The sequence below is a fragment of the Mus pahari genome, chromosome 16, assembly GCF_900095145.1.
Source record: "Mus pahari chromosome 16, PAHARI_EIJ_v1.1, whole genome shotgun sequence".
Taxonomy (NCBI): domain Eukaryota; kingdom Metazoa; phylum Chordata; class Mammalia; order Rodentia; family Muridae; genus Mus; species Mus pahari.
This window is the reverse complement of record NC_034605.1, coordinates 62,359,152-62,365,151: the sequence shown is the minus strand read 5'-3', so window position 1 is coordinate 62,365,151 and position 6,000 is coordinate 62,359,152. Positions and strand designations below refer to the sequence as shown.

At 49.9% G+C, this 6,000-nt stretch overlaps 1 protein-coding gene across 1 annotated transcript in view; it reads left to right on the top strand.

The window, feature by feature from the left end:
- The first annotated feature begins 246 nt into the window (after positions 1–246).
- Positions 247–6,000, top strand: part of Golm1 (golgi membrane protein 1) — a 40,500-nt gene continuing 34,746 nt past the window's right edge. Inside the window, exon 1 of the mRNA XM_021215234.2 lies at positions 247–299. The gene's annotated coding sequence lies outside the window, so the exon portion shown is untranslated. The remainder of the gene's footprint in view (positions 300–6,000) is intronic.

The window sequence follows — 6,000 nt, the reverse complement described above, 5'->3', positions numbered from 1 at the left end:
AGGGCTCCGTGAGTTCCAGACCAGCCTGGTCCATACAGGGAGCTCCAAACCAGCCTGGGTTACATAGTGAGAGCTGTCCCGAAAGACAAAATCCTGCTTCACCGCAAACAACCTCAGGGGTCACCGCTGGCAGTGTGGAGGGCAGGGAGGACTGCGGGGCGGAGAGCAGCAGGAGGAGGGCGGCGCCCAGGGGCCGGGTCCAGGGCTGCGGCTCCGCCGGAAGTACCCGCCCGCTCGCCCCGGCCGTCCTCGGCGGAGACCGCGCGGCCGAGCGGACCGAGCGCCTCGCTGTCCCGCAGGTGAGCTCTCCCGTGGGATGCAGCGCGTTCACCGCCCGCGCCTCTGCTCTGGCTCCTCGCTTCTCGGCCGCCGCCTCCTCCCAAGCCTCCCCCGCTTCTCCGTTCCTCCCTTCCTCGTCCTCTCTTTCCCTCTCCTCCGACTGTCTTCCCTCTCGTCCTCTCCTCCCTTTCTTTTCCCCTCCTCCTGCCCTCGTCCCGCCCGGGCAGACCCTGCCAAGTGGCCCCCGAGTCCCCTGGGTCCTGGGTCGGTCGCCAGCCACCGGCAGCTGCAGCCGGCTTTCTAGGATGCTTCTTGCCTGGGTGGAACACCCCCAACAACTTTTGCTCTATTCTGGGAGCAGTCACTGGGATTTTGATACTCTTTTCTGCACTGCATTTAAAATTGTTAAAGGTTACTTTAAGAATGTAAAACAAGATCGGGAAACAGTCCCGGTTTTGAGGAGTTCTTCCTAGCAATTGACGAATAGTGAGGTCGGGGAAGTCTGTGTGTGGGCTAGCCGTTTCCCGTTATCATCTCAAAGTGTGCTAGTAACTTTTTTCCTTTTTTGACTTTCAAGGCTTGAGGCTTTCTTTGTCTGGTTAGGGGTCTCAGGGCCTTAGACCTTTTTTTTCACACACTGAGGAACATCCGTTCTTCAGGAGCGGGAGTGGCGTGCACACCAATTTGCTGAGCCGTTTAGCGCAGTGCAATGGCTGAGCGTGTATGAATGGCCATTGCTTGGGTCGCTTGGACAGTTGTATTTCCGAAGGTGAGGGCTGGAGGCCTGGGAAGTCACACGCCTTGTCATTGGGCGTCCCGGCTATCGCTACTCATCTTAGAGAAGCGTTCAACCAAGTCGCAGCTACTGGCAGGAGTCCTTTTCCTTTGCGAAGAGAAAGCCGTAGTCAGTATGAAGACTCGTCAGGCACAAGCTCCTGAAAGTGTTACAGGACAGTAAATGGAATTCTTAGGAAATGTTAAGAAAATATGTTGGGGTTTTAGGCCCCAGTTCTGTCTCTCAAGGGACGATTATTACATTCTGCACGTCTTTTTGCACATTTGTACAATTTTGCACATTGAAATGAATGAGTTTTGTACAAAAAAGAATGAAAGAAATGTTTGCATGGGAGCCTGGGGCAGGGTGGGGGGACGGTTGGGGTATGATACACTGTAACCTTATTTTTATTTTTTGGCTGTTAAACCTTGAAATCCATCTGCTTTTTAATTACTGGTGACAAGCCCGGTTACTGGTGGGGGTTGGGAAGGACTTGCATTTGTTTGCTTTCAGGGGTAGGACACAAAGAGCAGTGAGCTCTTTGTGTTTCCCGGCCACTTCCAGCAGGGGGGGGGGGAGGGGGCTGCCAGTGTCCTGAGAAAGAACCCGAAGTAGTAGAGACAGAACCTAGGAATTGGCCTCTGTGAGGCCGTTGGAGGACAGAGGGAGGGAGCTTGCAGGAAGCCTGGGCCAGCAGAGCAGCCCTGGAAGCCTTTAAAAAAATATATATATATATATTCGTTTACTTTAAGACCTGACATGAAAAATGCCATCCCGTAATTTCGTTTTTAAAGCATTTCTAGGTTGGGAAAAGAAAACAATAGAGACAGGCAGAATGGTCCTAACATGCTGTTACTTTACCGCTGGGGCCTGCGTGAAGTACGAGGGCGGGCGTTCACTCCCCTGTGCTCTGAAGGAACCAGGTGAGATGCTCTGACTTGTAACCCCAGCCAGGGAGAGGGGACAGAAGCCCTGCAGTGGTCAGGCCTGCTGAACCAGTGACATCCAGGTTCACTGCAAGACAGAAAGCCCTAGGGGAAGATGCTGGTCACAGAGGCATCAGGTGTTTTCATGACAACATGTGCATGCATAATACACACACACACACACACACACACACACCATACAGACTTTAGCTTTAACCTTAGAAACTGCAAGAGGTATTGAACACTTTAAAGATCCATTGACAGTTTCACACCTCTGAACATTCTCAAGGGATCCTAGGCAGTTTTCCTTTCCAGGTTTTTGAAGTTATTGGTGGAATTCCTGGGGGGGGGGGACTGGGCTTGAAGTTTTAGGGTGTTTCCTGATCCCTTCTCGTGCTTGCCTCTGAGAGCCTGGTCGGTCACAGACACAGTGGCATAGCTGCAGTCTGCTGTTTCCGTCCTTTCTTTGGTCATTCCTTTCATTCCCAAAGCCTGTGTCCCCTCTGCGTGTTAGTCCCCTCTAAGGGGATCACATGCATGGGACTTCTGAGGACTTTGTACATTAGCTGTGGTTGCTGGTGTCGGAGAAGGGAAGGACATGCCTCAGACCTTTCTCTCTTTTTTTTTCTTTCTTTCTTTTTATTATTTTTTTTAAAGATTTATTTATTTTTTTGCATATGAGTACCAGAAGAGGGCATCAATTCCAGTGTAGATGGTTGTGAGCCACCATGTGGTTGCTGGGAATTGAACTGAGGACCTCTGGAAGAGCAGTCAGTGTTCTTAACCCCTGAGCCATCTCTCCAGCCTCCTCAGATCTTTCTCTTAATTTGGGGCGCATTTCCTGTCTGGCCTGCTTATATCACATGCGGTTTTTGCTGAGTGCGGCTTGTGCTTTGCCCACCCTATTTTTTGTGTTGCTTGTGCAGGTTTCATGTGGGCCCTCCACAAATGTCCCGAAGGCTTGCTGTTCCTCGTAAGGTCTGCTCATGTACTGCACTGTGTGTGGGCCAACCAGATAGTGGGACCAGTGATACTGGCCAACCTCCCACGCCCTCAGGCATACCAGTGACTTTCTGAGCTTTCTTAAGCTCCCACTTGTATTAATACTGTCGGGATTTTATGGCTTTATAATACACTTGGTGGCAAGCAAATGAAGTTTGGATGCTTCGAGTGCACTGTATGTAAATTTAACACCATGTTCATGAAGGGCCTGGCTCCTTGAGGCTGGATGACAGTGTTTCTCTTGCCTAGCTCAGCACAGCATCTCCCATGCCCTCTGGGATGCAGGTGCCCAAAGGAGACAGCTGGTCCCTGCTTTTTTTTTTTTTTTTTTTTCCACATCTGATCCCCACAGGGCCAGGTGGGAGCATTCTCCATTACTTCTGTGGTTAAGTCTTCCCTTGAAGATGAAAGTTTTCCTTGATAGTCTCCTTAGGTTTCACAGCCAGCTGCCTCAGACAACAGAACCAGAACTGCTGGTTAGTTTTGGTCAACTGAATACAAGATAGGATCATCTGGGAAGATGGGTGCTCAGCTGAGAAAACACTTTCATTTGATTGGGCTGTAGGCAAGTGTGTGGTGCATTTTCTTCATTAAAGATTGATGTGGGAGCCGGGTGTGGTGGCTCACACCTTTAATCCCAGCACTCCCAGCAGAGGCAGGTGGATTTCTGAGTTCCGGGCCAGCTTGGTCTACAAAGTGAGCTCCAGGACAGCCTGTAGGAAACTATCAGTGAAACAAAAAAAAAAAAAAAAAAAAAAAAAAAGATTGAGGTGGGAAGGCCCCACCCACTATGGGCGGAGCCATCCCTGGGCAGGTGGTCCTGTGTGGTATAAGAAAGCAGGCCGACTAAGCCATGGAGAGCAAACCAGAACGCAGCCTCTGCATCAGTTCCTGCCCTGAGTTCTTACCCTGACTTCCCTCAGGGATGGACTTAGAAGTCACGCGTCCTTTCCTCCCTAAGTTGCTTTTGGTGTTTGTCACCGCAGTAGGAAGCCACCCGGGACCCCAGGGTTACCCTCCCTGATCAGCTTGGAGGTTTGAATTAGGAGTGGACCCTCTCAGTTACCGGATGATGGTGGCACAATTTCTGTCTCTCTGGGGGTGGAGACCTTTCTCAACTACCTGGTTCTTTGGGTGGCAGTGTCCAGCAGAGGCAGCCTTGGTGTGAAGGGGACCAGCTTTTCTACCTCATGATGCACACGGAGTACGATGGCCGTATTAAACACGGAAGCTGTAAGATGCTGTGGGATGCAGCTTCCAGGCTGCTGGAGTTGCAAACTTTCTCTCCTATGTTGTCTATGTTGTCACCATTTTGCTTTTATATTGAAAACATGCTCATCGAGGGAAAATGACATTAGAAAAATGGGGCGGGGGACCATACTACATCATATAACTTATCCGTGCTTCTATGCATTTTCCATTTATAATATAGGAAAATATACTCATGCACTGGATGTTTTAAAGTTGTTTTTTTTTTCTTTCCCCAGCAAAACCAGAAACATTCTCTATTGGCTGCTCTGTAACTTTTCACCCTATAGTTCATACACTGATGATTTTTCCCCCTAGGTTAACACTGATTTACTCCTGCTAGTAATTGGTAAACTCGGCTGGATGATCCTGGTCCATACAGTACTGGCCAGGGCTGGAGTCCCTGAAGAATTTAATGTAGGCGGCAGAGGCTTTATGATGGCTCACTGACTGTTACCAGCTTTTAAAATGTTGCCTTGCTGATTTCTTGCAGGGACAGGATTTTATTTACAAATAAATAATTTGTCTGGTTTTCCTGACAGAAGCAGAACTGGGGATCTGGTGGTCCCCGTCTCCCCTCCTGATGCTGGTACTGAGACAACAGACAGGTTCCTAGGTTACTAGGTTATTCCCTACCCTTGCCTCCTCACCCCCAACACCCCCTCCCCCAAACCCCGCTGCCACCTTCCTGCATCACTTCGGCAGGTCCTGCAGAGACAGGGCTGCTCAGGATTCATTCTGATGAACCTATTAGCCTTGCCTGCATATGTGCAGAGTCTGATCAAGACAGAGACGAGCCTTAGAGTACACAGCTGCCTTATACAGAGCCGTGTCACGTTTTTCTGTCTCTTCCTCAAGAAGTGAACAGAAAGCCTGCACATGCAGGACAGACTGTCGTAGCTAGGGGTGGGAGGACAGTCTGTTCTGTTCCGAGGAGCTGTGGTGGTAACTCTGGAAGAAAGCCAGACAGCCACAAAAGAGCTAGGAAAATGAACCAAACCTCAATTCCCAAATGGCAGGGAAATAGAAATATCCCCCAAAGATAAATGGGCCACTTTCTCTGGTGGCTAACCAGATTCCACGCTGATCCTGTCTAGAGGGAGCTAACAGGAACAGGTGTGGCCTCCAGCCTTCCTTAAAGTCTCTGGGCTCCATGTCTCTTGTTGTGGCCAGAGTCCTGGAATCTCTTGGGTTTGCCTTGAATCAGAAAATTTACATTTTCAACAGTTCTAGTGCTGGCCCAGTGACCATCATAAAGAACTGTTAACCTGGGTTGGGAGGGATGGCTCAGTGGTTAAGAGTACTTGTTGCTTTTGCAGGGGGCCTGGGTTTGGTTCCCAGCACTGCATGTTGGCTCACAACTACCCTTAACTCCAGTTCCAGGGGATCTGATGCCCTCTCTGACCTCTGAGGGCACCAGGCATACACACAGGTTTTTTTGGGTTGTTTTTTGTTTCGTTTCGTTTTGTTTTTGTCTTTTTCTAAACAGCACAGGCTCCTTGGAGGACTTAGCATTAGCACTTGTGGGTGTTATGAGCAGCACAGGCTCCTTGGAGGACTCAGCATTAGCACCATGGGTGTTGTGAATAGCACAGGCTCCTTGGAGGACTCAGCATTAGCACAGTGGGTGTTGTGAGCAGCACAGGCTCCTTGGAGGACTCAGCATTAGCACAGTGGGTGTTGTGAGCAGCGCAGGCTGTTTGCAGACACTAAGCCATTCATGATAAGGATTGAACTATCCCTAGAAAGGGGGATCCACCAGAGCTCCTG